The sequence below is a fragment of the Pholis gunnellus genome (genome assembly GCF_910591455.1).
Source record: "Pholis gunnellus genome assembly, chromosome: 16".
In the NCBI taxonomy this organism is placed as follows: domain Eukaryota; kingdom Metazoa; phylum Chordata; class Actinopteri; order Perciformes; family Pholidae; genus Pholis; species Pholis gunnellus.
The window spans coordinates 9,879,468-9,898,649 of NC_136543.1; the positions used below are offsets into that span (position 1 = coordinate 9,879,468).

At 43.2% G+C, this 19,182-nt stretch overlaps 1 protein-coding gene across 1 annotated transcript in view; it reads right to left on the reverse strand.

The window, feature by feature from the left end:
- pard6gb (par-6 family cell polarity regulator gamma b) overlaps nucleotides 1-19,182 on the reverse strand; it is a 28,421-nt gene that overhangs the window by 1,689 nt on the left and 7,550 nt on the right. The gene's annotated exons all lie outside the window — the stretch shown is intronic.

Genomic DNA, 19,182 nt, shown 5'->3' on the forward strand with positions numbered 1-19,182 from the left:
GCAACACAAATTGAAAACATTCTTCCTTCCATGTGTACAGATGTTAAAGGCAACAAGGGGAAATCTAAACACCGTAAAAAGGCACAAAAAGATTGAGAGGAGGAGGATCTGGAAAGTTAAAACAAACTGACAACAGAAGAGTTTCCATCCTGGAACTAGAAAACATGTGCACGAGTCTTTGCCTACATCTTTAAATCAAACCGCCTGCTTTACACATTCAACAACCTTTGATCAAACTATGCACAGATGGGTTTGAAAATAGCTTTTCTGTGAAAGACCTGCTAATCATTTATATGGATTGTAGTCCATGTGTGGCTTAGCACAGTTGTCTTTACTGATGCCAAAACCAAGGCCTGAGTTATTGCTGGTTTACTCCACAAGTAAGTTAAGTGCAAGTCCAACCTATGTATGAAAAATGACATGCGAGCATGTGAACTGGAGATTCACATAAGGATAATAGTAAGACACTCTCTCTTTCTGTGTGTGCATATTCGTATAAAACGCTGAGTGTGCAGAGCATTCCTGCCTGTGCTGACAGAGGGGACCCACCCCTTTGCTACCAGGCAGCAGCTGTAGAGATCTCCGGTGTGCATTTCTACACAGGCACATACATGCATTACCTATCCTCAGAACAAACAAGGAAGTAAAGAGACCCCAAACGATATAGAACAATGTGGAAAGAATGAGCTGCGAGGGAAGATCAGCGCGGTAATCTCAGTTAAAGCACGATGTTTCCAACCAGAGATTTAGAGCAATCAATAAAACAATGAAATCCCTTATAGAGGAATTACTTCTTCAGAACAACATAGCCGCTGCCAAACATGCTCACGGACTTGCTTAGATAAAATAAAGGAGGGAGGATTGAGGCTTTGCAAGAGTGGAATGAAAAATAAACTCCAAAGTGTCACACTTGAGGAAAAAAATGCCTGAATGCATTTATTGAGTTACAGTCCTGATAAAGACACGATAGCGAGAAATGATACAGAGCACGCTCCATGACAGAAAGAAAAATAACGCGTTTGCTCTCTAATCTTCAATTCTCAGGCGGACAGGAAATCTGGACACAGCAAAGCCTGATGTGAAAGGAAGTGAGGGTCCCCAGGCGGGAGCATCGGCTCCTGTACTTCCATGGCAACGGTGATGAGTCATCTTTTTACCCTGGTGTTTGGGACACCTGCTTTCCGAAATTATTATGGGGCAAGCACATTGTAATTTGTGGCCCCGTCTTCAAAGTACACTGTGGAAGGTGAGAACCCTGACTATGGAGTCTCCGAGCAGAGCCAGCTGGCCAGTCGACCCTTCGGCCTCAAGAGGAGTGTGGACGTCTGCCATACACCTCCCTGTGCAATGCCGACTCATCGTTAATACAAGTTTTCTTCCCCCCACCGTCACCTCCTGCTCCTCCGGAGCAGAATGTTGAGTAAGCAGCATGTTTTACTACAGCCTCAGAAACGAAGGGTCTGAGGGGGGGGGGGGGGGGGGGGGGGGGGGAATAGTGTGAAAGTCACTGCCATGAGAGGAGAAGCAGCTTTTGTGGGTGTCAGCAGTGTCACATGAGGAATGGGTGATGACTACATTGGGGGGGTAAACAAGAATGATAAATGAGTGTTAGCGATAAAGTAGATTGACGTCTCTTGGCACAGCATGAAATAATGTTGTTAAGTGCTCACAGAGTCGAGCCAAACTGCCGTGCCAGAACTGCATTACACTAGATAAAGAAAAAGCCGTACTGTATCTTATCAACTTTTGCTGCTTTCAAATTTAAAAAAAAAGTCCTTTTTCAATATGCCATTTTAAAAGCAACCAATCTGAATATCATCAAACTTAAAGTGCATGGTATTCTTAGTTTGCTGGACAAAAGCTGATTTGATTGAATCCAGACAAATAATTTGCTTCAGGGCTGGAATTTCTGCCACAAGTGCAAGTCTCCCTGATGGGAACCATGTTGGAGGGGATCGCTGCAGAGTCTCATTACAGGTCTCTGGTGTAACACCCTCCACCTTCCACACCCGCACCTCAGTCTGAAACCACATCACCAGCGTCTTTAGTAGGACAGAAATGTGTACCACTATAAGCATGCTTTCTGGTTATAATGTCTCACAGCTGTTCTGCATAATCCCATAAGAAGCCCATGTTGGCATAATTCGTTTAAAGAAACCCACAGATGCAAAGACATGGGGTGTGTTTGAGTCCTGGGGCACTAGCTGAAGAGGAAAGATTTAAGTAACGCTGAGCAGGGGTTAAAGCTGGGTGTACACGGACTCATTTTAAAAGGGTCTATGTCTAAATGATGTTTCGCTGACGTCCTTCATTGTTCAGCAATGTAATGAACAACAATTTCAAATACAACCCCCCCCCCCCACATCTCTCCCCTCTATTTCTGTTTTTAAGTAGGTAAGACCAGCAACTCAAAAGGGAAACATAGTGAGCAGAAAACTAGCCCAGTGCAAGCCAACTGATACACCGACACAGGTGTTGACTTTGTAACGACAGCTGTTTAAACCAAGTATGTACAAGGAAGGGTTTTTAACAACAATGAAAACTGACGCAGGTGAAGCGGTCGGTTGAAATTCTCACATTCAGCGAAACCTGAATTCACTACAGGAAAGCGGAAACACACAGTATTTACCTTTTAAGTGCACCAGAGCGGGTTAATTGAAAAGTCTGTTGACAGAAAATTGGTCTGCAACTATTTTGGTTATCAATTAATCGTTTTAAGCCCTTTTTCAGTCAAAACACATTCTCTGGTTCCAGCTTAAAATTTTAATTACACATCAAAAAAATACTTTTCTAAACCAGTCCAATCTCATAAAAGGTCAGTGGTTACTTCAAAGAAGCTAAGTAAGGATGAACTATCAGGTGTCACAGCTTTCTAGTCCTAACTCGATCTAACTTGATCCTGCAGTGTGGGAGTCGCAGAGGCGCGCACACACACACGCAGAGCTAAACTAACTGAGCACATTCTAGCTGATCACACAGGTTATCGTAACCACTCCTGACAAACATAATCCCTGCTACACTCAAGCATGATGGGTAAACCCGTTAATCAAAGACCATCGGGTGACTCCCAGGCATCTGCAGACTAAACAGCACCTCAGATCAAAGCCTGTTAGAAAAGCTTGGTGCTTTTTTCACAATGCCATTTAACAACACATGTTATTTACTGACCAGAGTGTGGAATATGAAATTTAGTCGATGCACAATCTACGAACGCACAAAGCATCAGCTGTTTGTATTTACCCTAAACTTCCGTTAGTTTGAAACTGAAGGTTCCACCAGCCAAGAACAGCTAATAGCGAAGCTAAATGCTGACAGCGATGGAAAAAAAACATGCATTCACTTAAACAACATTTAACATCTGTGGTAAAGAGTATCAGAGTAATTCGAGAGCTCTGACACAGCTGGATGGGTAAAAAAAAAGAAAAAGAAGAAAAGTCAGAATTTTACAGAGGGATTTCCAAATTGCCCTGCTTTCTAGCATTTTGTCATGCATTTTGTCCTCAACTTTGTCATGCCATACTGGCATAAAGTAATCATGAAAAGGTGTTTAATTTAGGAATACTGGAGCTGAAAACCACATGATGCTAAAACTCCAACCTACAACAGGTCAGGAGAAAGAGGTCAGAGGTGGAAAGACAGCTTCTGGGTGACTCCTACATTCTGCTCCCTGCTGATGTGTGTGGCAGGGTGTATGATTCTGCATGTGTGTGTGTGTGTGTGAGTGTATGACACTCGAGGAATGTGGTGGAAAACGTAGTTGGGGATATCTCCGAACAGGTTGAAGACCTGCATGACTTCTCAAGAAAGACGTGGTCTGCTTTGAACCAAAAGCCACCGGCCACTTGAAGCTTGCCATGATGCGGTTTTTAGTAATGTGGTCCATCACTGGCATATTGCTAATCTTTTTTCACAGCCATACTAAATGAGAACTACCGGACATCATCATCTAAATAGGTCCTGAATTATATATGTCTTGTTGTAATGCTGCATTGGGGGCAGAAAAACAGCCCAATTAGAAGCCAGTTAAGTAGTTCGCATCTGGCTCTCAGTTGCAATTGAATGCCTCACGCTGTTGTTGGAAAAAGAAGAGAACTAGTCCGTTTCCCTGCAGCGCCCCTCTAGTTAACCAAAGCTGTGAAGAGAAAGCCCTTTAAAGTCCTACTGCTTTTTCCACCATCTCCCATAAAAGACAGCAGTCTAAAGAGTTTTATGATCAACCATTAAGCTCTGTGCACACTTGTTCCTGGCAGGTCTTCTTACATTCACTACAGACTCGGCACGACCGTAAACACGACACGATGGAAATTAACCAAAAGAAAAACACACTTCGACTTTTGATAAAGCGTTTCAAATCCATCTTCCGCTTCGGTAATGGAATGTGCGATGGAATGAGAGTAATATATTAATGGTATGAGGAAATTAATCCACGGGGAATTTGTATGATGGGTGTTAGTGTACGCTATACTCTGCAAGCATTTGATGTGAAAACATTAGCACCCGAGTGAATATTCAACAGCACAGAGTACAGCCACCAACATGACTCAAATGCTTTCTCCTCAGAGGCACCACAATCACCAAGCGCAAGCTCGGACTTCTAATGTTTGAAGAGGTGTTTGAGGCCGGCCTCATGTGTGATATTTCACACAGGGCTTTGTGAAAGTTGGCTCACTATGTTAAGCACTTTTGGTACATACATGTGTTGGAACCACAGCCAGAACGTATAATACTTTTTCATGATTTGTCAGTGTCACAGATGCTTGCATGTGTGAATGCAAATGTTAATCTGTATGAATGGAAATCTTTGTCTTGGTGGGCAGTAACATGGAGGAACATGCTGTATCCATCCTTTTAAAAAAAAAGCTCCAATTATCATCTCTGCTTGGCTGAGTCAAAGCAGCTATGAATCAATTTGTAATATTTAAAATGTTTGTTTGGTTTCTATTCAAGAACTATATTGTTTATTATGATAGACTTTTCCTCATTTTAAAAACACAACTCTATCAGTGGAAAGCCTCGTTACTATGTGCACGTGAGACTTGGGGTAAAGGCGACAACATCAACACCCTGCTAACAGCTTTAGTGGTGGCCCCGCACGGGTGTGACCCCCCCCCCCCCCCCCCCGGTAATGATATTTTGACTCAGTGATATGACCCAAACACTAGCAGCACAGCTGAGGAACTTGCAAACACACAATCCTTTCAGACTGCTTCACAGAAGCGATAAAGCCAACTGCTGTGGTAGCAACACCACGCAAAGAAGACCACATTGCAGCTGGGTACATGAATCGGTCGAACCCGGTCGACTTCACTCTTGGCGAGTGTATTGTTGAGGACCCAAAGAAGTGCAGAGTCTAATGTGAAGTTGTTGGATGAGCGGTTCCCGAGAAAGCAGCAACAACAACGGAGGCCAAGAAATCCGCCTGTTCCGAACAGGCAGCTGAGATACAAAAAGCTACATGAGATGTAGCATCTTGAGCACATATTACCATACCGTCGATGTCTGGTGAAAACCATGTCTCTCCAAATTTATAAACTTAAAAGGCAAATTGATGGTTTTACACTTTGGCTTTTGTACATATTAAACAAATGAGATTGCGTGTTAATTTTTAAGATTCAGAGTTGCTGGTAGGCAAATTCAGTTATTTATTGATAGGTAGATTGTTTTTGTGCTAAGCTAAGCTAACTATCTGTAGCTTTGCATTTACTGTGCAGATGGGATCATGACAATTTGATATTTTATATTTTTCATTTTAAAAGCACGGTTCTCACAGAACAGCCACGATATATTCATCAGTTCACATCTGTATGCTAAAACTACAACCCATGACCTAGGGCATGTTGCTCTGCCTGCAGCATATCCAGCTACAGTCCATCTATGAAAGTGACATTCCTGCACCCCAACAACCCCCCAGCCCCCATCATGGTTTTCGGCCAAGCGTGACAAAGTGCTTAGTGACATGAGAGACCATAATCACTGGAGAGGGGGAGAGACGAGGCACGCAGAGAGAATGGTGAATAGTGCTAGACCCTGCTGCCTTTTGCATTAGGTCACTGGATGCTGTGGCAGTGGGCTTCATTCCTGGGCCCCACAGACGGACACACACACACACACAGCTCTCTCACTTTCAAAACCACCAGGAATATGGCACAAAGTAGAACGGGATGAAACAGCACATGACAGAGCACAGCCAAAACGAGTCAGCCCAGTACAATGCGGTACAGTGCGGTAAGCGTACATGTCCACTACAACTTATCCCTCTTAGCCACATTAGCATTTCTTTGTCCTGTTCGCACCAGAAAAGACACAATTTAATGAAATACAGAGCCCTTTTCTTTTGCTTTCTCCTCATAGCGTGGGCTCAGAAATAGTTGGTTTTCATGACTCTCCAGTGGTTTCATACTACGCATCCAAATACAGCAAAATAAGCTGCATTCCTCTCAATAAGCTGAAGCAAAGAAAACAACAACAAAAAAACTTTTTGAGCCGACAGGTCAGGTTTTCACCTTTGTCAACGTTAAGTGCAAGTGGAGCCCCTTCCAAAGGGACGTACACATATAAATGTGAGGAATGAACCAAAACAATCAGTATTCTTGGACGTCTCTTTCTTCCCCCACTGGAGACGGCCGGGAAGTCTGTGTGTTTAGGGGTTGACCGCTGCCAAGACGTTCAGCTAACACTAACATGGAAAAAGAATCCAGACAGAATAAAGAGGAACTTTTTCTTTTTTTTTTTTAAACATGCAAACATATTTCACATTCTTGCAGGGGTGGTTGAGGCAGTGCCTTGGGTGGAAATTTGGAGAAGCTTGATAAACGTTCGTGGTTATAAATCGACAGCTGCACTGAAGGTTTGGGTAGAAACTTACTGGAAGTTTCTGTGATCTTCTGCAAGCTGCGTTATAGGTGCAGAGAAGAGACCGCACGTACATTACTAAGTACATCTGTACAAGTACAGTGTTGGGAGTACAATTTTGAGGTTCTTGCACTTTACTTGAATATTTCTATTACTTTGAGCTACTCCACTACAGCAGTTACTAGTTACCTTACAAAGTAAAAGTTAACATGCAACACATTTCAGTTGATAAAATATGATGCTTTGTTATAGATGAAACTCTTCGATATTATAAAAAAAAAAAACATACAAATCTAAAAAAAAAAAAAAAAAAAAAGGAGCCATTCTGCATCACGAGTACTTTTTTAAATATAAATCAATTTAGCTAATTTTGAATGCAAGACTTTTACATACAATAGCAGTAGTTTTGCACTACGTTAATAGTATTACTACTATTACTTAAGTAAAGGATCTGAAACCCTCTTCCACTACTGATTAAAAAAAAAAAATAGAGCCTCGAGTCTGGACTGTCATGTTGCCTTCAAAAACTACAAAAACAAAATAAATCATCTGTCAATGGGCATTTGTATTGCTTCATGCTTCCCACAGATAAAAGAACACAAAGAAAAAGAAAGGATTAGAAAACTCAAACAAGAATCAGGTGAGACTCAGGTAAAAAAAAAACGGTCTGCATAAAACAAGGCGAAGCTCTAAAACTTTTGCATGCAAATGTGTTCTGGGTAGCTCTTTGCACGCACCCCCCTCCATTCCTTCAATCCCTGCACTGAGTTCACTCTAACAGTTACCGCGGCACACAGGGGCCGGGCTGCACATCTGGGACACGTTAAATGGAGCTGCCTCGTCTGCTCCGTTCTGGCTCGGCCTGTGTGGTTGGGTGGGGCGGGAGTCACAGGTTTAAGACTTGCTGCAGGTAAGGTATCAGCAAACCCGATCACACACACACACCGCCAATAAACACGCCAAATTACAAGGTGAACAGAGGTTAAGACCAAGAGAAAGGTATTTTAAGAGAAGGGAGTGTGAGAGTGCGTGTGCGTACGTAAGGAGATTAACCTGCGTGTTTGTGTGTGTGTGACATATAGCAGAGGAGGGGAGGGAGGAACATCAAAGAAGGAGGAAGAGGAGAGCGATGGAGTAGACGGGCCTTGCATTCCTCCAAACTTTCAAAAGGAACAATCTCCACTCCATTAAGTGTTTCCCCCTTTTAGAGAAAAAGCGCTGTTGGGGGGGTTTCACTAACTTTCCTGCCTACTTCTTCTCTTTCTCTCTCCCTCTCTCTTCAATATAACTAACTACTGCTTCTGGTTTTAATCCAGCTGCCTCTCTGCTGATCATATGCACGTTTCCAACCAAGGAAACACATGCCGTTGATTTAAGCTCCACAAAGTCTCCACCGCCATCTGGCCAACAGGTACCCGGGGTAATGCCTTCACTGACCCATGTGAAGATATAAATACATGTCAGTGTGGAATACAAAAGGTAATGGAAATCATGGACTTTTTACATTCGAAAAGGTGGACCAATCATTTCTTTTCAAAGACAAGATTGAAGACATTAAAACACACGAGTGCAATCATATGACAAACTGTTTTACAGGCATTTTGGCAAAGATGGGATCAGGGGAAATGGATTCTGGCAGTGCTGCGGTGACACACGCCACAGCAGCAGACTTGGACTTGTGTCACTGCCACCTGTCTGGCCTTCTGTTTGCACGAGTGTCCACTTGAGTGATTAAATGTGTGAGAGAGCAGGACCGACTCAAGGATAACAGACAACAGAATGACTCTAAAATATGAGAAAAGTACAAGATACGGGTTTCTCACATCCAATCTTTCTATATTCCTCTCCACACAGCCAAGAGACAAACACAAAAGATCTACTATGACTAACGTCACAACAAATGCTGAATTAAATCAATTCGTCTCCCCACACTCACAAACCAAAACACAAGATTTGCAGTCTTCAAATAATGTTTAATGAGCCCCCAGGCTGAAAAAGATTTGTTCTCAGTTGAATTTGCTTCACATTGCTTAATGAAGAGAACAACGTTTATGAGTCCTGTGTGAGTATTATTCACGTTGGCTCACTTAAAGTGGGAAAAGGGGAATATGGTTAATTTGCAATAAGCTCGTTGAGTTTTATTGTTACGAGAATAGATGCACTTGCTGTTGTTGTGTTGAACATATTCATGTTATTTAAATAGCGTCGTCACATGTTTCGTGACGGCTAACAAACGTAGCCATACTGGCAGCGAGAGCGAAGAATAATAAACCCACATGTAAAGAGAACGCAGTGGTTGCTCTGGAGGAGCAGTGAACTGAAACATTTACTACATTATGTAAACCAACTGAATTGAAGAAAACCACAGAGGCTTGCAATAACATATCTCACTCTGTGTATTTAGCCAACATGAGAAGGTTAACAATATCTGGAAGCCAAATATAGAAACTGACACATCTAAAAATACTGTAGGAATATTAAACATTAGGAAAGACACTAAAAAGGAGACATAGGTTGACTTTTTGTGCTTTCTGGTTCGTGTCCCTCAGCCATCCATCCATACTGCAGTCTAGAAGTCTTTCCTGTTCCGACATGTAGTGAATTGAGACCCAACCCGACCCGGTATTATTTGGACCTGGTTCGGATTCCTCAAAACCACAATTGATCTCAGGAAGACATCTACTACTGTCCTAGTTTGTAACCTCCACCTTCATCCTCCGATCTGGGTTTAAGTCACTTTCTAATCTTTTTATCGGCTGCAGTTGACAACAAGCAGACTAGGAAGATTATGGTCTGTCTGGCTCTCTCTCTGCCGCAAACACACATAGTGCAAACCGACCAGGAAATGCCGGAGGATGTGACATTCAAGCAGACAGGTAAGGAAATGAGAACAACCAAGCAAGTAAACACACACACACACACGCACACTTGAAAATTGAGACATTTTCTCCTGTGAACAGGTGCAAAGAGTGACGTCCCATCACACAGACAGTTTTTATTTGTTGTTATCTGGGAAAAAAAGGAGAGACTGAGAAAGGGCGAGATAGTCCGTCTCACAGAAGACGCCTTGCTGAGAAGGTCTTCCATCAACCCACAGGAAAAGTGATCCTCTGTTATGACGCTGCCTCTGGAGACATTCATCTCATTCACACTGTGGGCAAGACAAATAATCCATCACACTGCAACTCGACTTATAAGTGGCCAGAGAAAATGTTGTCTCCAAAGCTGAATGAGATCATTTTTCATCCTTATCCAAGCAGACAAATGCACAGTCACACACACACACAGTCAGACACACACACATCTCATCTATTGAGAAGCTCTGGCAGTGTGGCTTGTTTTGCAGCAAATCAGAATGATAGCTTTGGCTGAATATGGACTTCTTGTCCACTTTTGTTGGCGATCCACTTGGACATCACCGTTCTTAATTCTTTCAAGGGGATTCAGCATGAGATTTCCACTGGTATGTGGTGGATCCCGCCATTAACGCGAGCACCTCATTGACCTCGACACAGTAATAAACGTGGGTCAATGAAAAAGCCCCTTCCTGGCCTCCAGGTGAGGGGGGGTCCCCCCCATTCATAGGGTGTGATTAGGTAAATCCTCTGCAGGCTTGAACAGGCCTTAGTCCCATCCTCCCCTGCACCTGAAACACCAACACCCTCTCTTACACAACCACGCAGCATAACAGGATACTTCCTGTGTGTGGTGACACATATCCTTGGTTCTTCCTGCTCCATGCATTGCTCCACTGACTCCTTTTGTGGTTTACTTCATCTAGTCTCTGCAGCCAAATCACTATTTGCTCTTTTCTCACACTCTCTCACTCACACACACACACCCCCACACACACACACACAGAGTCAAAACTGTCTGTGGGAGTATTTCCACATGAGCTGTCAGTGTCCATTGTTTCGGCGAGTCTCTGGGACACAATTCATATCAGGACAAGAGTCAGGGCTCGTTGCTCCCCTCCTCCATTCTTTTCCTTCCTCTCCCGTCCTGAACTGCTGAGTTGGCCTGATTCAACCACCAACTCGTGGCCCACATGTCTGCAGAAGAGGGGGGGGGGGGGGGGGGGGGGGTCGGTAGGAGAAGGGGCAGCATCTTCTCACAGTGTGTCCGTCTATTGCTGCCAGACATCTGTGAGTCAGTTCAGGAGCTCATAAGATGGCAAATGTTAAAGAAGCGCAAGGCTTTAGGCTAAATCTCAGTTTGCTTAGTAGTTTATTGAAGTTTCTATCCTGAATAAACAGTAAGCCAGACTAGTCCATCTGCGACTATGACTAAAAGGTACGCAACTGTGGCTGACGTTATTCACTTTTTTTGCTCCAGGTTAAAGAGGCATGACTGGTATTTTTGATTTTGCATTAACATCTTATACACTGCATAAAAATAAATAAATATTTGGCACAGTTTCTCTTAGTACTTACATGGTGAGCTGACCCTGAATCAGAGTCAAAGTATGTGACAAAATGCAGCTGTGAAAAAGTGCAGTTTTGAATCATTCAACTGATAACTTAAGAGACTGACTATAATAAAGCAAAGTAAAACATCACAACTAAAGATCCGATGACTAAATGATGAAACTCTTCCAATCAAAAACAATTACACAATGAACACACCATAGATAAGACGCCCGCTTTAGATCCTCTAGATCTAAGAGGATTTGCTTTCATGTTAACTGAGGTTTGCAATGGCTACTGTTCGCTCTGGTGATTTGTGATGGCCAATCAGAAATACTGGCTCCATTCTAGCCAATCAAATCACTCCAGTGTGTGTTATGGCTGAACAATTGCCAGACTGGTGAGGTGGCATGACAGCTTGTCTCATTGTTTTAGCCTCATGACCTATATATGGCTATACTCATTTAGCCGACAGTAATTCTTCCAGTACGGGGAGGGTAGAGATCCCACTGAGCAAAAAACAAACAAAACAAAAACAAAACATGGACCTCAACTCAGATAGACGCACTAGTGTTTATTCCATACACTGCATTTGAACACAGCCCATACGCCCCTGTTTGCACAGGCTTTCAGGTTGAGTGGATTTAGTTATGGAGGTTGTTTTAGCCTCAGGGACTGTGAACTTCTGACCGGGGTCATCAAATGGGGAAAATAAATATCATCACATGCTACAAGGTCTGGTTGGTTTCAGGAACAAGGAGCGTATGTGTTGGCAATACACAGTACTTATATATGCACCTTCCATGTGCATCAGTGGCAGTATGCACAACAAACTCCACTCATTTCAAAGCAAAAGGCCGAGAACCTTTATTGAATTACAAAATAAAGGAGGTCTGACAGATTTATTAGTTTATTAACTAAACCGTCGACAGTTACGAGTTAGCATGAGCCTGTTGCTGTAGCCAAGACACCGTTAAGCTAGAGTAAGCAGGGTGGCTCTGAAGCCAACCTTGCCATCGGCGAGTGCGTTTGGTGCGGGTGAGCTGTCGTGAAGCAGTCAGTCAGTCCCTCCTTTGTAATTATGGGCTACCAAAATAACCCTCTGCAGAGGCAATGCTAGGTTGATGTTGTGCTAGCTGCCGTGCACTTCTCATGGCTCAGCTTGCTTAGGCCAGAGAGCTATAGGTCGCCTCTCAGGCCAGAACCCGAAGTATATGTACTTCTGTTGATTTGAGGATTACGAGGATTTGAATGAAAGGTTTTCAACTTATTCTTAAAAGTGGAAAAGTCATCAGTTAAACAGATCCAAAAGTTACTAAAAGACTATAGAATCCCGGCACAAAAAACACACACTGATATGGTGGTGAATTTGTGAAAGATTACAGTAAACCAGATGTGATGTGTCCGTCAGTGACAGTCAATCTTTTCAAGCCAACCTACATGTGCGATAAACAAAGATTTCCCAAAAGGACACAAATAATTAGCTCAAGCTTGCACTTGTGTTGATCACATTTGTATGTGTGATTTTTTGGAGCGTTTTCCAGCGCTACACACAGAGCATGCCTGGCCTTGTCCTCAAGTAGAGCTGTAATTAAGGAGGAACTGCAGTGAGCAGTCTCACAGCGAACCGTCTCTGCACAAAAACCAGCAACTCCTCCCTCAGAAACCCACTAACATCCACCCAGGCCAGCATCCATATTCCCCTCTCACTCCAACCCCAAATCTTCACCCTCTTCCCTCACTTTGCTCGTGACGCGTTTCTAATCTTGGCCTGGGAATTTTCCACTGCATACTCTTAAACAACCACTCTCAGTATTGTCTCTGTCCTGTTTGAGGGGAAATCCATCCTTACATTGGTTTAAATCATTTACCTGTGATGTTAAATTGTATTACAGCTGGTTTAATGTCTGTGTTGAACCCTGAGTTGTCAAGTTAATGCATTTCCAAGAATTAGATTCAACCACTCCAATAGAACATGAGCAGACACAGCTGTATGTCAACATTAAACTCTATTAGAATGATGATGATGATAAAACTGGTTTCTCTTTCATTTCTCAATGAAAAATGTTTTAGTTATCTGTGAAAAATAAGTACATCGCCGAGCTCTGCAGGCAAAAACAATCCACCTAACAGCACCTCTAAAGCTCACTAACTTGCATGTTGCAAACCAAGCTAGCAGTTTCCTCATTCCAAGTCTTTATGCTAAGCTAGGCTGGCTGTAGTGTAATACTGAAAGGACAAATATGAGAGTGATATCAATCTTCTTATCCAACCGTTGGCCAGAAACTGAATAATGTATTGTTTTTCTTTCTTAAGTATGTTGCTTTAGAGTGAAATGGTAAATTACTATCGTAATCTGTAATAATACATAAAACAGCTCGAAGAAAATAAAGTAAAATCAGATTGTAAAGAAAAACAGATGTGTTATGATTACTGGTTAATTCTATCACGTTAAGACAGGAGAAATCCCAAAACAAACCCTGTCCCTTATGTTTATGACAACATACAAACACCAACATACAAAATGATCAAAAACCCACACACACACACACACACAGTTGGAAATTTCACAGGATCTCGTTCCACTTTTCAAGCCATACACCAAGGGGAAAAAAAATAATAAGGCATAGAAGTATTTCAAGCTTGTTTTTCTCTCTTTGAAGGTTCATGCTGCAGAGGAGTGGCCTGCTGTTGGGGGCTTAGGAAGTTGTTTGTTTGTCCCAGAAGGACTGGCTATATTCATCACAGCCAGCATACAATTTCGAGAAAGCCTGCGTCTGAGCTTATTTAGCAGCAGCATGAGGTCAATTTCAACTGAGCCACTGAGTTTTTGAGAATCGGAGTAGTCATGACGGACCTTCTGTAAGGTGCGATAGCATTCCTCCATTGAGAGAAGCGGTGTGTGTTTCGTTCATTTTTTAACCAATATGAAGAACTGCAAATCCACCACATCCTTCAGGAAGTGTGCACGTCACACATTTGAGCGGTTTTTGTTAGAAGGATGAATTTTCAACAAACCCAGCTACTTTTCTTCGACAATTTGTGACCAAGCAAAACCAAAAAGAGGGAACATTTTCGACTCTTGGTTTGAAAAAAAATGTCAAAATAAATCCATGAAATGCACATAGAACGTGACAAACAGATGCTTGTGCCCCGACACAGACACTCCTGTCCCGCAATGTCTGGAAACTTCATTGTGGGGGGAGCGAGGACGCAGTTCAAAGAGAGGTCGTAAACCAAAATGAAAGCAGGGACTTAGGAAACACAAACACCAATATAGTCCAGCCAAAGACAACAGCCCTTACAAGTTTAATTAAAACACAGGAACCTTCCCTCCCACGCCTCAATAACAAAGAGAAGAGTTGAAGATGTGCGTCAGCTGGCATTTGTGATGCATATAAAAAGTCTGAAAGCACATGTGTGCCTCCTCTGCTTTGTTACAGTTCCAGCAAAAGACTTCTGGGATGCAATTATTATAATATGACTCAGTCCACAAAACGCATAATACAAATTAGTTGTGTGCATGCTTGCATCTGGCTGCATGTTTAGGATGGGTGTGGATTTGCGTTTGTCCCTTATTGTGCCAGCTGACATGATTTACAGCGTCAGCCAAGCTGGTCTGCAGACGCTCTGCACTCAAGAGGCACAAAGAGAGGCAGCTACGCATCGGACACGGCTTCTTCGTCTCTGTCCTGCTCCTGGCAGGCACCAGGCACCTCCATCACACTTTAACTGTGGCTGGCATTGTCTGAAGACATGCAGAGAAAGGGCCACACACGGGTTTTATTGAGAAGGCCACACACTACCTAAAGAGGCTTTTTTTAACGGCACTGAAACCTTTCCCAGTAGAGACAAGGATTTATTTGGCATGGCGCAGAGATGCACTGTGACACACACACACAGCAAGCGGGAAAGATTTCTGACGAGGCCTTGAACACCTCACTTGCCCCAGATGAGGCGTTTTTCAAAAAGGAGGCGCATTTTCCCATGCTGCAGCCCCTCCGAATGTGACCCAGATGTGTCATCAAAGTATCTGTGCAAAGCTCACACAATGCGCGAATAAAAGGCTTCTTGTCTCATACCGTACATGACATTGGCTTGTGCCACATCTCTGCCTGCACGGGCTACCCCCCCCCCCCCCCCTTCTCCAGAAAATTCCTGATTTCTGTTGGCTCAGATTGCAACAAGAGGATAACAGCCAAGCCGCAGGATGGAGGTGGACTCAACCTGCCCAGTCATCCCTCCTTCCTCCCTTCCTCCCTGCCCGTCCGTCCGTCTTTCTTACTGTCAGGCTGACTCCTCACTGTCTGCCGTGGGTTTCTCCCCCTTTGGCCTCGACAATTGAGTCATGCCTGAGCTTTTAAGTGAAAAGAATGAGTATCGGTCTAAAGAGCTATCTAAAACAAGCATTTTTGAATGTGGACCAAGATGATCAGACCGACGAGTCGCATTTGTCCTATCTGACAGGAACTGCACACTTTAACCACTCAGGAAAAGGCAAAGGGAGCCACAGTATAACTGACAGCTGCCGTCTTCTTCTCCCACAAGGAGCATTAGGCAGGGAGTAGGCCCTGTTGTTTCATGGCGGGCCCTTTCACTCAGCCAGCTCCTTTCGTTGCAGAGCCTGAGGCCGCTCTCTGGTACCAAGCACAAAGACTAGAGGTAGTGGCAGTTCAAGCACAACAGACCACACTCAAAACTCACACTAAATGACTTGGGTGTTCTGTTAAGGGAGTCACAAAGAGCACCGAGGGAATGCAATAAGGCAGTGCCTTTACGTGCCCGAAATAGACCTGCTGGAATGAGGAAAGGGATTCTTTCTGCCTATCATGGTATTTGATTGTGTGGCTGGCATGCGAGTTTATGAACCACTGAACAGCACACAAAATACAAAAGAGCCAAGAGCACGACATCAAAAAAAAAAAAAGCTGCACACTGGCATGATTACATTCTGAATCATCTATACTAATCTAGTGTCCAAGGACTGAATCAGCTTTGTGAGGCCTGATAGAGAGCCAACGCTAATTACTGAGGTGGCTCCTCTTCTTGTCCACATGGATGAAATGTTGTGGGGTCAAAGCTTTAACCTACAGCTACCATGACTGAGCACTGGCATGTTGACACATCTGCCGCACAATCCCATCTAACAGGGCATGTGGACAAAGGTACACACAGCAAACACACACACACACCACGTGTTGTCAGAAGCCCTTTGGCCATGGTGTGAGAGTGGCCAGATGTGCTGACAGGGTCCCTGCAGTCAGCACACAGACAGTGAGGAACACAACAGAGACTGTGGTTCTGACATGTTTAATAGCTGCTTTTTGGATTTATAGAGATAACCATACATTATATAAAATATACAGATTCATTGATTTGATACACTGGACCTGTGATATGAGTGACATTATTAGGGTACAAGGCCTTGATGCAACCAATCCAGTTTCTGTAAGTGTATTTATCAAATTCTGTGTTTCAGTTATATTTAGCGGGACACACACACACACTCAGCTTTTAGTGCCACAAAAATTCCAATCCAGGTCCAATGCAACCTTACATGAGAACAAATGACCCCAATCACAGTGAGAGACATATTTTGTATTTTGAAAAGGAGAGAGAAATATGGTTGAACTGATGCATCCGACATACGTTTGAAACAAAAGAGTATCTGAAAACAAATTTTAAGAATTTAACCCTTTGGAGGACAACATCAGAACTGAAGGGATTAGATGTCTACTTGCAATCTTATTCTTTTATGAGAGGAAATAAGATGTTGTGAAAAAAAAAGTATGCAAATGTTTCTGGAAAGAAAGAAAGTAACCATTTAAAATGTTCTGCATGCGTTTGTAGCAAAGTCAAGTCAACAGCTTGAACAGAGACAACTTCTGATGATGAATAATAAACAGAAACATATTGTGAACTTTTCGCTCAAGGAATTACAACATGCTGCATTCATTTTTCCTCTTGAACTTCCTCTATAGTTTCGAGTTTAATAGCTCTGTTCTGATAATAACACACAAAAAGCCAGAGAGCCAAGTGTGGAAAGTCAGCAAAGTGCAGACAGCCGAAGAAACATAATAACGATAGCATTTATTTGATCTCCAAGCAACTGTGCGGTCCAAGATGTTGAGCAACGGCACCGGTCTGGACGTCAGCTTTAACTCGCGTAGCTGCTGTTATATTTTTGGCACTTTGTATTTGTGCCACATCTCTCGTTAGTTTGGCTGCCGTTGATATCTGGCCCTCTAGTTTTCACAGGTGTAGAGAGCAGTCGGGTAGTCGGGTTGCCGTCTAAACCCCCCCCTCCCCCCCGATACTCAGCATGCAAGATATGAAGCTTCAGACTCGACCTTGGCCTACACCGTCTGCTCTATTTATTTAAACTGTTAGCCCTTTGCCAAATAGGGTTCTCTAGTCTTTGTTGAAAGTTTAGTCTGTGTGCAGGCCACTGTCTACAAAAACAACTACATCTTCCCCCCCTAAAATTCAGCTTTTCAGAAACAGGCCTGTGTTTTGCTTGGATCAAGGCCGGTTGTGTCGACCATTAGTGTAATTACAGGTAAAATTCACATTGACGTGAACCATACTTGTCCTCCACTGTGCATCATAAAAATCTATCATCAAGATTACTACAGTCATTACTGTAGTGTGGGAAAGCTAAGCAGCTCTGCACCAACGCCTGCTAAAGGTGTCAGACTTTGCCAGCTCCAAAAGCCTTTTAGCGCATAAACAACTTTCATTCACAGGTCAAACTCGACTCCAAAATAGAGTTGTGGGAATATGAAAGATATACAAAGTCCAGTGTTTTCACAAGGATCAATTACATTATGTCTTTAATCTGATAACGGTAAACGACGCTGGTGAAATGCGGAAATTCATGAGCTTCGTGGCTGGTTTCCTGTCCGAGTTATCTTGAAATAACTGCGTAGGCAGTGTTCCCTCTCTTTTATTTATCTCCAAATTTGCATCAATTTGCACAAGAGGCAGAATATGAATGAAGAGTTAGTACTTCCAGTAGTTTCCCTAGATAAACACACCATAAAGCTTTGACAAGATGTCAGACTACCGAGCTGAGTAAACTCAACATGCCTCTGATCGCGATGCGTCCGGGACAGCAGGACCCATCGTTTGGGTAAGAAACTAGAAGCTGAGTCAACTGGAGTTAGAATATTCTATTGTTTTCCTCAATAAACTTTCAAGCGCAGAAATGTGCACGTGACCCCCAAATCCAACATCAATCATCAGTTGACCACACATGGCTGAACCACTACAGTCACTACCAACACATTCGACCGGGCGAGAAGCCCACCTCCGCATACAGAGCCGGTTCACTCACTCACTCACTGCACACAAATCTTTTGATGCGTCCCGTTTCGTCCCGTTTCGTCCCATCGCCCCCTCCCCCCTCCTGATTGTGCCTGCATGAGAAATGTAGAAGTGTCCCAGTACAAACCTTCCCTCTGTGAAGTCACTGCCCCCCCCCCCCCCCCCCTCCCCTCCTTCTGTCAAACTGATATTTTTCATCACAGGTTTTTGGATGTCGTTGGCTCCACAGATCACCTTTTTGTAGGTTGAGAGCGCTGGGATGACTTCAAGTCCAAGATAAGCTTTCCTCTCCATCTATTTGTGTGTGTTAATCATTACAAACAGAATGTCTGAAGTTATTATGTAAACAACTTAACAGAGAGGCTGCCTTTCTACTGTGTGCACAACCGGATTGATGGCATTTTCTGCTTTTGAACAAATCATCATTTTTGCATTCTACTGGAGTGCACCCTGCTAAAGTGAAATATATCCAATTTGAAAAGTGTTACAGCTCAATGCACACAGTCATAGTTTTGCATTGCTGAAAAAGTAATACTTGTTATGTGGCTACAGATAGTAGGGTACTCCTTTAGAGGATCATCTCTTTGACATATTCAAA